This window comes from Rhinoderma darwinii, assembly GCF_050947455.1.
Source record: "Rhinoderma darwinii isolate aRhiDar2 chromosome 5 unlocalized genomic scaffold, aRhiDar2.hap1 SUPER_5_unloc_11, whole genome shotgun sequence".
Lineage (NCBI taxonomy): Eukaryota > Metazoa > Chordata > Amphibia > Anura > Rhinodermatidae > Rhinoderma > Rhinoderma darwinii.
Window position 1 is genome coordinate 296,265 of NW_027461767.1, and position 18,267 is coordinate 314,531.

The 18,267-nt window shown below is 47.6% G+C and overlaps 12 non-coding genes across 12 annotated transcripts; all 12 read left to right on the forward strand.

Annotated features, from left to right (window-relative positions):
- The first annotated feature begins 1,168 nt into the window (after nucleotides 1–1,168).
- On the forward strand, nucleotides 1,169–1,359 carry LOC142684954 (U2 spliceosomal RNA). The gene has a single exon (XR_012854528.1). It is a non-coding gene; the product is annotated as a U2 spliceosomal RNA (small nuclear RNA).
- A 1,272-nt stretch (nucleotides 1,360–2,631) lies between these two features.
- LOC142684955 (U2 spliceosomal RNA) lies at nucleotides 2,632–2,822 on the forward strand. The gene has a single exon (XR_012854529.1). It is a non-coding gene; the product is annotated as a U2 spliceosomal RNA (small nuclear RNA).
- A 1,288-nt stretch (nucleotides 2,823–4,110) lies between these two features.
- On the forward strand, nucleotides 4,111–4,301 carry LOC142684956 (U2 spliceosomal RNA). The gene has a single exon (XR_012854530.1). It is a non-coding gene; the product is annotated as a U2 spliceosomal RNA (small nuclear RNA).
- Nucleotides 4,302–5,586: 1,285 nt separating this feature from the next.
- On the forward strand, nucleotides 5,587–5,777 carry LOC142684957 (U2 spliceosomal RNA). The gene has a single exon (XR_012854531.1). It is a non-coding gene; the product is annotated as a U2 spliceosomal RNA (small nuclear RNA).
- A 1,292-nt stretch (nucleotides 5,778–7,069) lies between these two features.
- On the forward strand, nucleotides 7,070–7,260 carry LOC142684958 (U2 spliceosomal RNA). Its single transcript, XR_012854532.1, has one exon. It is a non-coding gene; the product is annotated as a U2 spliceosomal RNA (small nuclear RNA).
- Nucleotides 7,261–8,552: 1,292 nt separating this feature from the next.
- Nucleotides 8,553–8,743, forward strand: LOC142684959 (U2 spliceosomal RNA). The gene has a single exon (XR_012854533.1). It is a non-coding gene; the product is annotated as a U2 spliceosomal RNA (small nuclear RNA).
- A 1,284-nt stretch (nucleotides 8,744–10,027) lies between these two features.
- On the forward strand, nucleotides 10,028–10,218 carry LOC142685111 (U2 spliceosomal RNA). Its single transcript, XR_012854670.1, has one exon. It is a non-coding gene; the product is annotated as a U2 spliceosomal RNA (small nuclear RNA).
- A 1,312-nt stretch (nucleotides 10,219–11,530) lies between these two features.
- On the forward strand, nucleotides 11,531–11,721 carry LOC142684960 (U2 spliceosomal RNA). The gene has a single exon (XR_012854534.1). It is a non-coding gene; the product is annotated as a U2 spliceosomal RNA (small nuclear RNA).
- Nucleotides 11,722–13,021: 1,300 nt separating this feature from the next.
- LOC142684961 (U2 spliceosomal RNA) lies at nucleotides 13,022–13,212 on the forward strand. Its single transcript, XR_012854535.1, has one exon. It is a non-coding gene; the product is annotated as a U2 spliceosomal RNA (small nuclear RNA).
- A 1,292-nt stretch (nucleotides 13,213–14,504) lies between these two features.
- Nucleotides 14,505–14,695, forward strand: LOC142684962 (U2 spliceosomal RNA). Its single transcript, XR_012854536.1, has one exon. It is a non-coding gene; the product is annotated as a U2 spliceosomal RNA (small nuclear RNA).
- A 1,292-nt stretch (nucleotides 14,696–15,987) lies between these two features.
- LOC142684964 (U2 spliceosomal RNA) lies at nucleotides 15,988–16,178 on the forward strand. The gene has a single exon (XR_012854537.1). It is a non-coding gene; the product is annotated as a U2 spliceosomal RNA (small nuclear RNA).
- Nucleotides 16,179–17,466: 1,288 nt separating this feature from the next.
- On the forward strand, nucleotides 17,467–17,657 carry LOC142684966 (U2 spliceosomal RNA). Its single transcript, XR_012854539.1, has one exon. It is a non-coding gene; the product is annotated as a U2 spliceosomal RNA (small nuclear RNA).
- Nucleotides 17,658–18,267: the final 610 nt, after the last annotated feature.

An 18,267-nucleotide genomic window follows, 5' to 3' on the forward strand; every position in this document is an offset into this window, starting at 1 on the left:
TGGACAATGCATGAGTGATAATGAGCTCATTGATTAAATGCAATTAATGAATAGATTGCCACCTCTTGTTGTGTGTCGTCTGTGTTTCTGTGTTTCCGGCATTTCACATTGGAACACCTCATTCACCTTCCTTGTCTTCTCTCCGCCCTCCCTTTTAGGTAAGTTAAAGAGCTGCACCTGAGCCAGCCACTGATTGATTGATTGATTGATTGATTGATTGATTGATTGATGCAGCACAACAGTCAAATAGTGGAGTGGAGTAGGGGAACAGCAAACAGCCAATAAAGCAGCCCGCCCGCTCGCCTGCCCGCCACAATGGACCTACCTGTGTACACTAGATGGATGTGATGGAATGTACTGTCGTCCCTACATTTCAAGAAGAAGTAAGAATTGCAGTTGCAACAAAGCCTTGCTTGCCTACAAAGAGAGCAAGAATTTGGATTTGTTACTATGTTACCTAGAAGAATAACAAACTGTGCAAGGATGGAGGTTGTAGGAGCAAGGAGAAGTTGTCTGTAAAGTTGGTGGATGCCTATTTTCCATTTTGCAGTCCCTTGTCTCCCTCTTGTGGCCTCCTGGAGGCAACTAGCTGTGCAAAAAAAAGACAGCCTGGCGGCCGGCTGTTGCAGTGTTGCCCTCTCAGGCAACACTGAGTGACTGACTGAGCCTCACCGTCTTATATAAAGTTCAGACGGAACTTTGCACGTGTCATAGTGGAGCCCTCAGGATTCCAGAGCCAGCTTTCTGACATCATAATGGGGCCTCAGAGATAAAAGCCTGGGCCCAGGCAGTGTTGGTCAGTGCTGCTCAGCAGGCAGCACTGGACTGGACTGGATTACAGCTGATACAAGGTGTGAAGGAACAAGGGGTGGCTGTGGGCATGCACTTGCTGCCGCTGCCAGTGTTTATCTGCATGGCAGCAGGGCATTTGGGCGTTGCCAGGAAGGCGTTTTTATGTAGATTCCTCCTCTTTCAGCACTGCATTGTGGTGCAAGCAAAAGAAGCAAATCCTGTCTGGCTTCCTCTCCGGCCTTTATTCACCTCCCGTGTAGCTGTGAGTGTGTGAGCCTGCAGGGCCCCATGGAATTGCCTAGAAGTAGGCTGAATCGCTGCAAGGGCTGAACAGCAGTATCGGGCAGGCTCGGGCAACGCGCGGCCCGTTCGGGTTATCGCTTCTCGGCCTTTTGGCTAAGATCAAGTGTAGTATCTGTTCTTATCAGTTTAATATCTGATACGTCCCCTATCTGGGGACCATATATTAAATGGATTTTTAGAACAGGGAGATGGAAATAGAGCTTGCTCTGTCCACTCCACGCATTGACCTGGTATTGCAGTATTTCCAGGACCGGTGCACCCTTTCCTTATGTGTTGACTAAAAGCAGATTCCAAAAGTGTTTTTTGTCTTTGCTATTGTTTCTGTCTTTCTGAAGGGATCTCCCCTTTTAATCCCATTATTTCAACACCTGTTGGACAATGCATGAGTGATAATGAGCTCATTGATTAAATGCAATTAATGAATAGATTGCCACCTCTTGTTGTGTGTCGTCTGTGTTTCTGTGTTTCCGGCATTTCACATTGGAACACCTCATTCACCTTCCTTGTCTTCTCTCCGCCCTCCCTTTTAGGTAAGTTAAAGAGCTGCACCTGAGCCAGCCACTGATTGATTGATTGATTGATTGATTGATTGATTGATGCAGCACAACAGTCAAATAGTGGAGTGGAGTAGGGGAACAGCAAACAGCCAATAAAGCAGCCCGCCCGCTCGCCTGCCCGCCACAATGGACCTACCTGTGTACACTAGATGGATGTGATGGAATGTACTGTCGTCCCTACATTTCAAGAAGAAGTAAGAATTGCAGTTGCAACAAAGCCTTGCTTGCCTACAAAGAGAGCAGCAATTTGGATTTGTTACTATGTTACCTAGAAGAATAACAAACTGTGCAAGGATGGAGGTTGTAGGAGCAAGGAGAAGTTGTCTGTAAAGTTGGTGGATGCCTATTTTCCATTTTGCAGTCCCTTGTCTCCCTCTTGTGGCCTCCTGGAGGCAACTAGCTGTGCAAAAAAAAGACAGCCTGGCGGCCGGCTGTTGCAGTGTTGCCCTCTCAGGCAACACTGAGTGACTGACTGAGCCTCACCGTCTTATATAAAGTTCAGACGGAACTTTGCACGTGTCATAGTGGAGCCCTCAGGATTCCAGAGCCAGCTTTCTGACATCATAATGGGGCCTCAGAGATAAAAGCCTGGGCCCAGGCAGTGTTGGTCAGTGCTGCTCAGCAGGCAGCACTGGACTGGACTGGATTACAGCTGATACAAGGTGTGAAGGAACAAGGGGTGGCTGTGGGCATGCACTTGCTGCCGCTGCCAGTGTTTATCTGCATGGCAGCAGGGCATTTGGGCGTTGCCAGGAAGGCGTTTTTATGTAGATTCCTCCTCTTTCAGCACTGCATTGTGGTGCAAGCAAAAGAAGCAAATCCTGTCTGGCTTCCTCTCCGGCCTTTATTCACCTCCCGTGTAGCTGTGAGTGTGTGAGCCTGCAGGGCCCCATGGAATTGCCTAGAAGTAGTCTGAATCGCTGCAAGGGCTGAACAGCAGTATCGGGCAGGCTCGGGCAACGCGCGGCCCGTTCGGGTTATCGCTTCTCGGCCTTTTGGCTAAGATCAAGTGTAGTATCTGTTCTTATCAGTTTAATATCTGATACGTCCCCTATCTGGGGACCATATATTAAATGGATTTTTAGAACAGGGAGATGGAAATAGAGCTTGCTCTGTCCACTCCACGCATTGACCTGGTATTGCAGTATTTCCAGGACCGGTGCACCCTTTCCTTATGTGTTGACTAAAAGCAGATTCCAAAAGTGTTTTTTGTCTTTGCTATTGTTTCTGTCTTTCTGAAGGGATCTCCCCTTTTAATCCCATTATTTCAACACCTGTTGGACAATGCATGAGTGATAATGAGCTCATTGATTAAATGCAATTAATGAATAGATTGCCACCTCTTGTTGTGTGTCGTCTGTGTTTCTGTGTTTCCGGCATTTCACATTGGAACACCTCATTCACCTTCCTTGTCTTCTCTCCGCCCTCCCTTTTAGGTAAGTTAAAGAGCTGCACCTGAGCCAGCCACTGATTGATTGATTGATTGATTGATTGATTGATTGATTGATTGATTGATTGATGCAGCACAACAGTCAAATAGTGGAGTGGAGTAGGGGAACAGCAAACAGCCAATAAAGCAGCCCGCCCGCTCGCCTGCCCGCCACAATGGACCTACCTGTGTACACTAGATGGATGTGATGGAATGTACTGTCGTCCCTACATTTCAAGAAGAAGTAAGAATTGCAGTTGCAACAAAGCCTTGCTTGCCTACAAAGAGAGCAGCAATTTGGATTTGTTACTATGTTACCTAGAAGAATAACAAACTGTGCAAGGATGGAGGTTGTAGGAGCAAGGAGAAGTTGTCTGTAAAGTTGGTGGATGCCTATTTTCCATTTTGCAGTCCCTTGTCTCCCTCTTGTGGCCTCCTGGAGGCAACTAGCTGTGCAAAAAAAAGACAGCCTGGCGGCCGGCTGTTGCAGTGTTGCCCTCTCAGGCAACACTGAGTGACTGACTGAGCCTCACCGTCTTATATAAAGTTCAGACGGAACTTTGCACGTGTCATAGTGGAGCCCTCAGGATTCCAGAGCCAGCTTTCTGACATCATAATGGGGCCTCAGAGATAAAAGCCTGGGCCCAGGCAGTGTTGGTCAGTGCTGCTCAGCAGGCAGCACTGGACTGGACTGGATTACAGCTGATACAAGGTGTGAAGGAACAAGGGGTGGCTGTGGGCATGCACTTGCTGCCGCTGCCAGTGTTTATCTGCATGGCAGCAGGGCATTTGGGCGTTGCCAGGAAGGCGTTTTTATGTAGATTCCTCCTCTTTCAGCACTGCATTGTGGTGCAAGCAAAAGAAGCAAATCCTGTCTGGCTTCCTCTCCGGCCTTTATTCACCTCCCGTGTAGCTGTGAGTGTGTGAGCCTGCAGGGCCCCATGGAATTGCCTAGAAGTAGGCTGAATCGCTGCAAGGGCTGAACAGCAGTATCGGGCAGGCTCGGGCAACGCGCGGCCCGTTCGGGTTATCGCTTCTCGGCCTTTTGGCTAAGATCAAGTGTAGTATCTGTTCTTATCAGTTTAATATCTGATACGTCCCCTATCTGGGGACCATATATTAAATGGATTTTTAGAACAGGGAGATGGAAATAGAGCTTGCTCTGTCCACTCCACGCATTGACCTGGTATTGCAGTATTTCCAGGACCGGTGCACCCTTTCCTTATGTGTTGACTAAAAGCAGATTCCAAAAGTGTTTTTTGTCTTTGCTATTGTTTCTGTCTTTCTGAAGGGATCTCCCCTTTTAATCCCATTATTTCAACACCTGTTGGACAATGCATGAGTGATAATGAGCTCATTGATTAAATGCAATTAATGAATAGATTGCCACCTCTTGTTGTGTGTCGTCTGTGTTTCTGTGTTTCCGGCATTTCACATTGGAACACCTCATTCACCTTCCTTGTCTTCTCTCCGCCCTCCCTTTTAGGTAAGTTAAAGAGCTGCACCTGAGCCAGCCACTGATTGATTGATTGATTGATTGATTGATTGATTGATTGATTGATTGATTGCAGCACAACAGTCAAATAGTGGAGTGGAGTAGGGGAACAGCAAACAGCCAATAAAGCAGCCCGCCCGCTCGCCTGCCCGCCACAATGGACCTACCTGTGTACACTAGATGGATGTGATGGAATGTACTGTCGTCCCTACATTTCAAGAAGAAGTAAGAATTGCAGTTGCAACAAAGCCTTGCTTGCCTACAAAGAGAGCAGCAATTTGGATTTGTTACTATGTTACCTAGAAGAATAACAAACTGTGCAAGGATGGAGGTTGTAGGAGCAAGGAGAAGTTGTCTGTAAAGTTGGTGGATGCCTATTTTCCATTTTGCAGTCCCTTGTCTCCCTCTTGTGGCCTCCTGGAGGCAACTAGCTGTGCAAAAAAAAGACAGCCTGGCGGCCGGCTGTTGCAGTGTTGCCCTCTCAGGCAACACTGAGTGACTGACTGAGCCTCACCGTCTTATATAAAGTTCAGACGGAACTTTGCACGTGTCATAGTGGAGCCCTCAGGATTCCAGAGCCAGCTTTCTGACATCATAATGGGGCCTCAGAGATAAAAGCCTGGGCCCAGGCAGTGTTGGTCAGTGCTGCTCAGCAGGCAGCACTGGACTGGACTGGATTACAGCTGATACAAGGTGTGAAGGAACAAGGGGTGGCTGTGGGCATGCACTTGCTGCCGCTGCCAGTGTTTATCTGCATGGCAGCAGGGCATTTGGGCGTTGCCAGGAAGGCGTTTTTATGTAGATTCCTCCTCTTTCAGCACTGCATTGTGGTGCAAGCAAAAGAAGCAAATCCTGTCTGGCTTCCTCTCCGGCCTTTATTCACCTCCCGTGTAGCTGTGAGTGTGTGAGCCTGCAGGGCCCCATGGAATTGCCTAGAAGTAGTCTGAATCGCTGCAAGGGCTGAACAGCAGTATCGGGCAGGCTCGGGCAACGCGCGGCCCGTTCGGGTTATCGCTTCTCGGCCTTTTGGCTAAGATCAAGTGTAGTATCTGTTCTTATCAGTTTAATATCTGATACGTCCCCTATCTGGGGACCATATATTAAATGGATTTTTAGAACAGGGAGATGGAAATAGAGCTTGCTCTGTCCACTCCACGCATTGACCTGGTATTGCAGTATTTCCAGGACCGGTGCACCCTTTCCTTATGTGTTGACTAAAAGCAGATTCCAAAAGTGTTTTTTGTCTTTGCTATTGTTTCTGTCTTTCTGAAGGGATCTCCCCTTTTAATCCCATTATTTCAACACCTGTTGGACAATGCATGAGTGATAATGAGCTCATTGATTAAATGCAATTAATGAATAGATTGCCACCTCTTGTTGTGTGTCGTCTGTGTTTCTGTGTTTCCGGCATTTCACATTGGAACACCTCATTCACCTTCCTTGTCTTCTCTCCGCCCTCCCTTTTAGGTAAGTTAAAGAGCTGCACCTGAGCCAGCCACTGATTGATTGATTGATTGATTGATTGATTGATTGATTGATTGATTGATTGATTGATGCAGCACAACAGTCAAATAGTGGAGTGGAGTAGGGGAACAGCAAACAGCCAATAAAGCAGCCCGCCCGCTCGCCTGCCCGCCACAATGGACCTACCTGTGTACACTAGATGGATGTGATGGAATGTACTGTCGTCCCTACATTTCAAGAAGAAGTAAGAATTGCAGTTGCAACAAAGCCTTGCTTGCCTACAAAGAGAGCAGCAATTTGGATTTGTTACTATGTTACCTAGAAGAATAACAAACTGTGCAAGGATGGAGGTTGTAGGAGCAAGGAGAAGTTGTCTGTAAAGTTGGTGGATGCCTATTTTCCATTTTGCAGTCCCTTGTCTCCCTCTTGTGGCCTCCTGGAGGCAACTAGCTGTGCAAAAAAAAGACAGCCTGGCGGCCGGCTGTTGCAGTGTTGCCCTCTCAGGCAACACTGAGTGACTGACTGAGCCTCACCGTCTTATATAAAGTTCAGACGGAACTTTGCACGTGTCATAGTGGAGCCCTCAGGATTCCAGAGCCAGCTTTCTGACATCATAATGGGGCCTCAGAGATAAAAGCCTGGGCCCAGGCAGTGTTGGTCAGTGCTGCTCAGCAGGCAGCACTGGACTGGACTGGATTACAGCTGATACAAGGTGTGAAGGAACAAGGGGTGGCTGTGGGCATGCACTTGCTGCCGCTGCCAGTGTTTATCTGCATGGCAGCAGGGCATTTGGGCGTTGCCAGGAAGGCGTTTTTATGTAGATTCCTCCTCTTTCAGCACTGCATTGTGGTGCAAGCAAAAGAAGCAAATCCTGTCTGGCTTCCTCTCCGGCCTTTATTCACCTCCCGTGTAGCTGTGAGTGTGTGAGCCTGCAGGGCCCCATGGAATTGCCTAGAAGTAGGCTGAATCGCTGCAAGGGCTGAACAGCAGTATCGGGCAGGCTCGGGCAACGCGCGGCCCGTTCGGGTTATCGCTTCTCGGCCTTTTGGCTAAGATCAAGTGTAGTATCTGTTCTTATCAGTTTAATATCTGATACGTCCCCTATCTGGGGACCATATATTAAATGGATTTTTAGAACAGGGAGATGGAAATAGAGCTTGCTCTGTCCACTCCACGCATTGACCTGGTATTGCAGTATTTCCAGGACCGGTGCACCCTTTCCTTATGTGTTGACTAAAAGCAGATTCCAAAAGTGTTTTTTGTCTTTGCTATTGTTTCTGTCTTTCTGAAGGGATCTCCCCTTTTAATCCCATTATTTCAACACCTGTTGGACAATGCATGAGTGATAATGAGCTCATTGATTAAATGCAATTAATGAATAGATTGCCACCTCTTGTTGTGTGTCGTCTGTGTTTCTGTGTTTCCGGCATTTCACATTGGAACACCTCATTCACCTTCCTTGTCTTCTCTCCGCCCTCCCTTTTAGGTAAGTTAAAGAGCTGCACCTGAGCCAGCCACTGATTGATTGATTGATTGATTGATTGATTGATTGATTGATTGATTGATTGATTGATGCAGCACAACAGTCAAATAGTGGAGTGGAGTAGGGGAACAGCAAACAGCCAATAAAGCAGCCCGCCCGCTCGCCTGCCCGCCACAATGGACCTACCTGTGTACACTAGATGGATGTGATGGAATGTACTGTCGTCCCTACATTTCAAGAAGAAGTAAGAATTGCAGTTGCAACAAAGCCTTGCTTGCCTACAAAGAGAGCAGCAATTTGGATTTGTTACTATGTTACCTAGAAGAATAACAAACTGTGCAAGGATGGAGGTTGTAGGAGCAAGGAGAAGTTGTCTGTAAAGTTGGTGGATGCCTATTTTCCATTTTGCAGTCCCTTGTCTCCCTCTTGTGGCCTCCTGGAGGCAACTAGCTGTGCAAAAAAAAGACAGCCTGGCGGCCGGCTGTTGCAGTGTTGCCCTCTCAGGCAACACTGAGTGACTGACTGAGCCTCACCGTCTTATATAAAGTTCAGACGGAACTTTGCACGTGTCATAGTGGAGCCCTCAGGATTCCAGAGCCAGCTTTCTGACATCATAATGGGGCCTCAGAGATAAAAGCCTGGGCCCAGGCAGTGTTGGTCAGTGCTGCTCAGCAGGCAGCACTGGACTGGACTGGATTACAGCTGATACAAGGTGTGAAGGAACAAGGGGTGGCTGTGGGCATGCACTTGCTGCCGCTGCCAGTGTTTATCTGCATGGCAGCAGGGCATTTGGGCGTTGCCAGGAAGGCGTTTTTATGTAGATTCCTCCTCTTTCAGCACTGCATTGTGGTGCAAGCAAAAGAAGCAAATCCTGTCTGGCTTCCTCTCCGGCCTTTATTCACCTCCCGTGTAGCTGTGAGTGTGTGAGCCTGCAGGGCCCCATGGAATTGCCTAGAAGTAGGCTGAATCGCTGCAAGGGCTGAACAGCAGTATCGGGCAGGCTCGGGCAACGCGCGGCCCGTTCGGGTTATCGCTTCTCGGCCTTTTGGCTAAGATCAAGTGTAGTATCTGTTCTTATCAGTTTAATATCTGATACGTCCCCTATCTGGGGACCATATATTAAATGGATTTTTAGAACAGGGAGATGGAAATAGAGCTTGCTCTGTCCACTCCACGCATTGACCTGGTATTGCAGTATTTCCAGGACCGGTGCACCCTTTCCTTATGTGTTGACTAAAAGCAGATTCCAAAAGTGTTTTTTGTCTTTGCTATTGTTTCTGTCTTTCTGAAGGGATCTCCCCTTTTAATCCCATTATTTCAACACCTGTTGGACAATGCATGAGTGATAATGAGCTCATTGATTAAATGCAATTAATGAATAGATTGCCACCTCTTGTTGTGTGTCGTCTGTGTTTCTGTGTTTCCGGCATTTCACATTGGAACACCTCATTCACCTTCCTTGTCTTCTCTCCGCCCTCCCTTTTAGGTAAGTTAAAGAGCTGCACCTGAGCCAGCCACTGATTGATTGATTGATTGATTGATTGATTGATTGATTGATTGATTGATGCAGCACAACAGTCAAATAGTGGAGTGGAGTAGGGGAACAGCAAACAGCCAATAAAGCAGCCCGCCCGCTCGCCTGCCCGCCACAATGGACCTACCTGTGTACACTAGATGGATGTGATGGAATGTACTGTCGTCCCTACATTTCAAGAAGAAGTAAGAATTGCAGTTGCAACAAAGCCTTGCTTGCCTACAAAGAGAGCAGCAATTTGGATTTGTTACTATGTTACCTAGAAGAATAACAAACTGTGCAAGGATGGAGGTTGTAGGAGCAAGGAGAAGTTGTCTGTAAAGTTGGTGGATGCCTATTTTCCATTTTGCAGTCCCTTGTCTCCCTCTTGTGGCCTCCTGGAGGCAACTAGCTGTGCAAAAAAAAGACAGCCTGGCGGCCGGCTGTTGCAGTGTTGCCCTCTCAGGCAACACTGAGTGACTGACTGAGCCTCACCGTCTTATATAAAGTTCAGACGGAACTTTGCACGTGTCATAGTGGAGCCCTCAGGATTCCAGAGCCAGCTTTCTGACATCATAATGGGGCCTCAGAGATAAAAGCCTGGGCCCAGGCAGTGTTGGTCAGTGCTGCTCAGCAGGCAGCACTGGACTGGACTGGATTACAGCTGATACAAGGTGTGAAGGAACAAGGGGTGGCTGTGGGCATGCACTTGCTGCCGCTGCCAGTGTTTATCTGCATGGCAGCAGGGCATTTGGGCGTTGCCAGGAAGGCGTTTTTATGTAGATTCCTCCTCTTTCAGCACTGCATTGTGGTGCAAGCAAAAGAAGCAAATCCTGTCTGGCTTCCTCTCCGGCCTTTATTCACCTCCCGTGTAGCTGTGAGTGTGTGAGCCTGCAGGGCCCCATGGAATTGCCTAGAAGTAGGCTGAATCGCTGCAAGGGCTGAACAGCAGTATCGGGCAGGCTCGGGCAACGCGCGGCCCGTTCGGGTTATCGCTTCTCGGCCTTTTGGCTAAGATCAAGTGTAGTATCTGTTCTTATCCGTTTAATATCTGATACGTCCCCTATCTGGGGACCATATATTAAATGGATTTTTAGAACAGGGAGATGGAAATAGAGCTTGCTCTGTCCACTCCACGCATTGACCTGGTATTGCAGTATTTCCAGGACCGGTGCACCCTTTCCTTATGTGTTGACTAAAAGCAGATTCCAAAAGTGTTTTTTGTCTTTGCTATTGTTTCTGTCTTTCTGAAGGGATCTCCCCTTTTAATCCCATTATTTCAACACCTGTTGGACAATGCATGAGTGATAATGAGCTCATTGATTAAATGCAATTAATGAATAGATTGCCACCTCTTGTTGTGTGTCGTCTGTGTTTCTGTGTTTCCGGCATTTCACATTGGAACACCTCATTCACCTTCCTTGTCTTCTCTCCGCCCTCCCTTTTAGGTAAGTTAAAGAGCTGCACCTGAGCCAGCCACTGATTGATTGATTGATTGATTGATTGATTGATTGATTGATTGATTGATTGATTGATTGATTGATTGATTGATTGATGCAGCACAACAGTCAAATAGTGGAGTGGAGTAGGGGAACAGCAAACAGCCAATAAAGCAGCCCGCCCGCTCGCCTGCCCGCCACAATGGACCTACCTGTGTACACTAGATGGATGTGATGGAATGTACTGTCGTCCCTACATTTCAAGAAGAAGTAAGAATTGCAGTTGCAACAAAGCCTTGCTTGCCTACAAAGAGAGCAGCAATTTGGATTTGTTACTATGTTACCTAGAAGAATAACAAACTGTGCAAGGATGGAGGTTGTAGGAGCAAGGAGAAGTTGTCTGTAAAGTTGGTGGATGCCTATTTTCCATTTTGCAGTCCCTTGTCTCCCTCTTGTGGCCTCCTGGAGGCAACTAGCTGTGCAAAAAAAAGACAGCCTGGCGGCCGGCTGTTGCAGTGTTGCCCTCTCAGGCAACACTGAGTGACTGACTGAGCCTCACCGTCTTATATAAAGTTCAGACGGAACTTTGCACGTGTCATAGTGGAGCCCTCAGGATTCCAGAGCCAGCTTTCTGACATCATAATGGGGCCTCAGAGATAAAAGCCTGGGCCCAGGCAGTGTTGGTCAGTGCTGCTCAGCAGGCAGCACTGGACTGGACTGGATTACAGCTGATACAAGGTGTGAAGGAACAAGGGGTGGCTGTGGGCATGCACTTGCTGCCGCTGCCAGTGTTTATCTGCATGGCAGCAGGGCATTTGGGCGTTGCCAGGAAGGCGTTTTTATGTAGATTCCTCCTCTTTCAGCACTGCATTGTGGTGCAAGCAAAAGAAGCAAATCCTGTCTGGCTTCCTCTCCGGCCTTTATTCACCTCCCGTGTAGCTGTGAGTGTGTGAGCCTGCAGGGCCCCATGGAATTGCCTAGAAGTAGGCTGAATCGCTGCAAGGGCTGAACAGCAGTATCGGGCAGGCTCGGGCAACGCGCGGCCCGTTCGGGTTATCGCTTCTCGGCCTTTTGGCTAAGATCAAGTGTAGTATCTGTTCTTATCAGTTTAATATCTGATACGTCCCCTATCTGGGGACCATATATTAAATGGATTTTTAGAACAGGGAGATGGAAATAGAGCTTGCTCTGTCCACTCCACGCATTGACCTGGTATTGCAGTATTTCCAGGACCGGTGCACCCTTTCCTTATGTGTTGACTAAAAGCAGATTCCAAAAGTGTTTTTTGTCTTTGCTATTGTTTCTGTCTTTCTGAAGGGATCTCCCCCTTTAATCCCATTATTTCAACACCTGTTGGACAATGCATGAGTGATAATGAGCTCATTGATTAAATGCAATTAATGAATAGATTGCCACCTCTTGTTGTGTGTCGTCTGTGTTTCTGTGTTTCCGGCATTTCACATTGGAACACCTCATTCACCTTCCTTGTCTTCTCTCCGCCCTCCCTTTTAGGTAAGTTAAAGAGCTGCACCTGAGCCAGCCACTGATTGATTGATTGATTGATTGATTGATTGATTGATTGATTGATTGATTGATTGATTGATTGATGCAGCACAACAGTCAAATAGTGGAGTGGAGTAGGGGAACAGCAAACAGCCAATAAAGCAGCCCGCCCGCTCGCCTGCCCGCCACAATGGACCTACCTGTGTACACTAGATGGATGTGATGGAATGTACTGTCGTCCCTACATTTCAAGAAGAAGTAAGAATTGCAGTTGCAACAAAGCCTTGCTTGCCTACAAAGAGAGCAGCAATTTGGATTTGTTACTATGTTACCTAGAAGAATAACAAACTGTGCAAGGATGGAGGTTGTAGGAGCAAGGAGAAGTTGTCTGTAAAGTTGGTGGATGCCTATTTTCCATTTTGCAGTCCCTTGTCTCCCTCTTGTGGCCTCCTGGAGGCAACTAGCTGTGCAAAAAAAAGACAGCCTGGCGGCCGGCTGTTGCAGTGTTGCCCTCTCAGGCAACACTGAGTGACTGACTGAGCCTCACCGTCTTATATAAAGTTCAGACGGAACTTTGCACGTGTCATAGTGGAGCCCTCAGGATTCCAGAGCCAGCTTTCTGACATCATAATGGGGCCTCAGAGATAAAAGCCTGGGCCCAGGCAGTGTTGGTCAGTGCTGCTCAGCAGGCAGCACTGGACTGGACTGGATTACAGCTGATACAAGGTGTGAAGGAACAAGGGGTGGCTGTGGGCATGCACTTGCTGCCGCTGCCAGTGTTTATCTGCATGGCAGCAGGGCATTTGGGCGTTGCCAGGAAGGCGTTTTTATGTAGATTCCTCCTCTTTCAGCACTGCATTGTGGTGCAAGCAAAAGAAGCAAATCCTGTCTGGCTTCCTCTCCGGCCTTTATTCACCTCCCGTGTAGCTGTGAGTGTGTGAGCCTGCAGGGCCCCATGGAATTGCCTAGAAGTAGGCTGAATCGCTGCAAGGGCTGAACAGCAGTATCGGGCAGGCTCGGGCAACGCGCGGCCCGTTCGGGTTATCGCTTCTCGGCCTTTTGGCTAAGATCAAGTGTAGTATCTGTTCTTATCAGTTTAATATCTGATACGTCCCCTATCTGGGGACCATATATTAAATGGATTTTTAGAACAGGGAGATGGAAATAGAGCTTGCTCTGTCCACTCCACGCATTGACCTGGTATTGCAGTATTTCCAGGACCGGTGCACCCTTTCCTTATGTGTTGACTAAAAGCAGATTCCAAAAGTGTTTTTTGTCTTTGCTATTGTTTCTGTCTTTCTGAAGGGATCTCCCCTTTTAATCCCATTATTTCAACACCTGTTGGACAATGCATGAGTGATAATGAGCTCATTGATTAAATGCAATTAATGAATAGATTGCCACCTCTTGTTGTGTGTCGTCTGTGTTTCTGTGTTTCCGGCATTTCACATTGGAACACCTCATTCACCTTCCTTGTCTTCTCTCCGCCCTCCCTTTTAGGTAAGTTAAAGAGCTGCACCTGAGCCAGCGATTGATTGATTGATTGATTGATTGATTGATTGATTGATTGATTGATTGATTGATTGATGCAGCACAACAGTCAAATAGTGGAGTGGAGTAGGGGAACAGCAAACAGCCAATAAAGCAGCCCGCCCGCTCGCCTGCCCGCCACAATGGACCTACCTGTGTACACTAGATGGATGTGATGGAATGTACTGTCGTCCCTACATTTCAAGAAGAAGTAAGAATTGCAGTTGCAACAAAGCCTTGCTTGCCTACAAAGAGAGCAGCAATTTGGATTTGTTACTATGTTACCTAGAAGAATAACAAACTGTGCAAGGATGGAGGTTGTAGGAGCAAGGAGAAGTTGTCTGTAAAGTTGGTGGATGCCTATTTTCCATTTTGCAGTCCCTTGTCTCCCTCTTGTGGCCTCCTGGAGGCAACTAGCTGTGCAAAAAAAAGACAGCCTGGCGGCCGGCTGTTGCAGTGTTGCCCTCTCAGGCAACACTGAGTGACTGACTGAGCCTCACCGTCTTATATAAAGTTCAGACGGAACTTTGCACGTGTCATAGTGGAGCCCTCAGGATTCCAGAGCCAGCTTTCTGACATCATAATGGGGCCTCAGAGATAAAAGCCTGGGCCCAGGCAGTGTTGGTCAGTGCTGCTCAGCAGGCAGCACTGGACTGGACTGGATTACAGCTGATACAAGGTGTGAAGGAACAAGGGGTGGCTGTGGGCATGCACTTGCTGCCGCTGCCAGTGTTTATCTGCATGGCAGCAGGGCATTTGGGCGTTGCCAGGAAGGCGTTTTTATGTAGATTCCTCCTCTTTCAGCACTGCATTGTGGTGCAAGCAAAAGAAGCAAATCCTGTCTGGCTTCCTCTCCGGCCTTTATTCACCTCCCGTGTAGCTGTGAGTGTGTGAGCCTGCAGGGCCCCATGGAATTGCCTAGAAGTAGGCTGAATCGCTGCAAGGGCTGAACAGCAGTATCGGGCAGGCTCGGGCAACGCGCGGCCCGTTCGGGTTATCGCTTCTCGGCCTTTTGGCTAAGATCAAGTGTAGTATCTGTTCTTATCAGTTTAATATCTGATACGTCCCCTATCTGGGGACCATATATTAAATGGATTTTTAGAACAGGGAGATGGAAATAGAGCTTGCTCTGTCCACTCCACGCATTGACCTGGTATTGCAGTATTTCCAGGACCGGTGCACCCTTTCCTTATGTGTTGACTAAAAGCAGATTCCAAAAGTGTTTTTTGTCTTTGCTATTGTTTCTGTCTTTCTGAAGGGATCTCCCCTTTTAATCCCATTATTTCAACACCTGTTGGACAATGCATGAGTGATAATGAGCTCATTGATTAAATGCAATTAATGAATAGATTGCCACCTCTTGTTGTGTGTCGTCTGTGTTTCTGTGTTTCCGGCATTTCACATTGGAACACCTCATTCACCTTCCTTGTCTTCTCTCCGCCCTCCCTTTTAGGTAAGTTAAAGAGCTGCACCTGAGCCAGCCACTGATTGATTGATTGATTGATTGATTGATTGATTGATTGATTGATTGATTGATTGATGCAGCACAACAGTCAAATAGTGGAGTGGAGTAGGGGAACAGCAAACAGCCAATAAAGCAGCCCGCCCGCTCGCCTGCCCGCCACAATGGACCTACCTGTGTACACTAGATGGATGTGATGGAATGTACTGTCGTCCCTACATTTCAAGAAGAAGTAAGAATTGCAGTTGCAACAAAGCCTTGCTTGCCTACAAAGAGAGCAGCAATTTGGATTTGTTACTATGTTACCTAGAAGAATAACAAACTGTGCAAGGATGGAGGTTGTAGGAGCAAGGAGAAGTTGTCTGTAAAGTTGGTGGATGCCTATTTTCCATTTTGCAGTCCCTTGTCTCCCTCTTGTGGCCTCCTGGAGGCAACTAGCTGTGCAAAAAAAAGACAGCCTGGCGGCCGGCTGTTGCAGTGTTGCCCTCTCAGGCAACACTGAGTGACTGACTGAGCCTCACCGTCTTATATAAAGTTCAGACGGAACTTTGCACGTGTCATAGTGGAGCCCTCAGGATTCCAGAGCCAGCTTTCTGACATCATAATGGGGCCTCAGAGATAAAAGCCTGGGCCCAGGCAGTGTTGGTCAGTGCTGCTCAGCAGGCAGCACTGGACTGGACTGGATTACAGCTGATACAAGGTGTGAAGGAACAAGGGGTGGCTGTGGGCATGCACTTGCTGCCGCTGCCAGTGTTTATCTGCATGGCAGCAGGGCATTTGGGCGTTGCCAGGAAGGCGTTTTTATGTAGATTCCTCCTCTTTCAGCACTGCATTGTGGTGCAAGCAAAAGAAGCAAATCCTGTCTGGCTTCCTCTCCGGCCTTTATTCACCTCCCGTGTAGCTGTGAGTGTGTGAGCCTGCAGGGCCCCATGGAATTGCCTAGAAGTAGGCTGAATCGCTGCAAGGGCTGAACAGCAGTATCGGGCAGGCTCGGGCAACGCGCGGCCCGTTCGGGTTATCGCTTCTCGGCCTTTTGGCTAAGATCAAGTGTAGTATCTGTTCTTATCAGTTTAATATCTGATACGTCCCCTATCTGGGGACCATATATTAAATGGATTTTTAGAACAGGGAGATGGAAATAGAGCTTGCTCTGTCCACTCCACGCATTGACCTGGTATTGCAGTATTTCCAGGACCGGTGCACCCTTTCCTTATGTGTTGACTAAAAGCAGATTCCAAAAGTGTTTTTTGTCTTTGCTATTGTTTCTGTCTTTCTGAAGGGATCTCCCCTTTTAATCCCATTATTTCAACACCTGTTGGACAATGCATGAGTGATAATGAGCTCATTGATTAAATGCAATTAATGAATAGATTGCCACCTCTTGTTGTGTGTCGTCTGTGTTTCTGTGTTTCCGGCATTTCACATTGGAACACCTCATTCACCTTCCTTGTCTTCTCTCCGCCCTCCCTTTTAGGTAAGTTAAAGAGCTGCACCTGAGCCAGCCACTGATTGATTGATTGATTGATTGATTGATTGATTGATTGATTGATTGATTGATGCAGCACAACAGTCAAATAGTGGAGTGGAGTAGGGGAACAGCAAACAGCCAATAAAGCAGCCCGCCCGCTCGCCTGCCCGCCACAATGGACCTACCTGTGTTCACTAGATGGATGTGATGGAATGTACTGTCGTCCCTACATTTCAAGAAGAAGTAAGAATTGCAGTTGCAACAAAGCCTTGCTTGCCTACAAAGAGAGCAGCAATTTGGATTTGTTACTATGTTACCTAGAAGAATAACAAACTGTGCAAGGATGGAGGTTGTAGGAGCAAGGAGAAGTTGTCTGTAAAGTTGGTGGATGCCTATTTTCCATTTTGCAGTCCCTTGTCTCCCTCTTGTGGCCTCCTGGAGGCAACTAGCTGTGCAAAAAAAAGACAGCCTGGCGGCCGGCTGTTGCAGTGTTGCCCTCTCAGGCAACACTGAGTGACTGACTGAGCCTCACCGTCTTATATAAAGTTCAGACGGAACTTTGCACGTGTCATAGTGGAGCCCTCAGGATTCCAGAGCCAGCTTTCTGACATCATAATGGGGCCTCAGAGATAAAAGCCTGGGCCCAGGCAGTGTTGGTCAGTGCTGCTCAGCAGGCAGCACTGGACTGGACTGGATTACAGCTGATACAAGGTGTGAAGGAACAAGGGGTGGCTGTGGGCATGCACTTGCTGCCGCTGCCAGTGTTTATCTGCATGGCAGCAGGGCATTTGGGCGTTGCCAGGAAGGCGTTTTTATGTAGATTCCTCCTCTTTCAGCACTGCATTGTGGTGCAAGCAAAAGAAGCAAATCCTGTCTGGCTTCCTCTCCGGCCTTTATTCACCTCCCGTGTAGCTGTGAGTGTGTGAGCCTGCAGGGCCCCATGGAATTGCCTAGAAGTAGGCTGAATCGCTGCAAGGGCTGAACAGCAGTATCGGGCAGGCTCGGGCAACGCGCGGCCCGTTCGGGTTATCGCTTCTCGGCCTTTTGGCTAAGATCAAGTGTAGTATCTGTTCTTATCAGTTTAATATCTGATACGTCCCCTATCTGGGGACCATATATTAAATGGATTTTTAGAACAGGGAGATGGAAATAGAGCTTGCTCTGTCCACTCCACGCATTGACCTGGTATTGCAGTATTTCCAGGACCGGTGCACCCTTTCCTTATGTGTTGACTAAAAGCAGATTCCAAAAGTGTTTTTTGTCTTTGCTATTGTTTCTGTCTTTCTGAAGGGATCTCCCCTTTTAATCCCATTATTTCAACACCTGTTGGACAATGCATGAGTGATAATGAGCTCATTGATTAAATGCAATTAATGAATAGATTGCCACCTCTTGTTGTGTGTCGTCTGTGTTTCTGTGTTTCCGGCATTTCACATTGGAACACCTCATTCACCTTCCTTGTCTTCTCTCCGCCCTCCCTTTTAGGTAAGTTAAAGAGCTGCACCTGAGCCAGCCACTGATTGATTGATTGATTGATTGATTGATTGATTGATTGATTGATTGATTGATTGATTGATTGATTGATGCAGCACAACAGTCAAATAGTGGAGTGGAGTAGGGGAACAGCAAACAGCCAATAAAGCAGCCCGCCCGCTCGCCTGCCCGCCACAATGGACCTACCTGTGTACACTAGATGGATGTGATGGAATGTACTGTCGTCCCTACATTTCAAGAAGAAGTAAGAATTGCAGTTGCAACAAAGCCTTGCTTGCCTACAAAGAGAGCAGCAATTTGGATTTGTTACTATGTTACCTAGAAGAATAACAAAC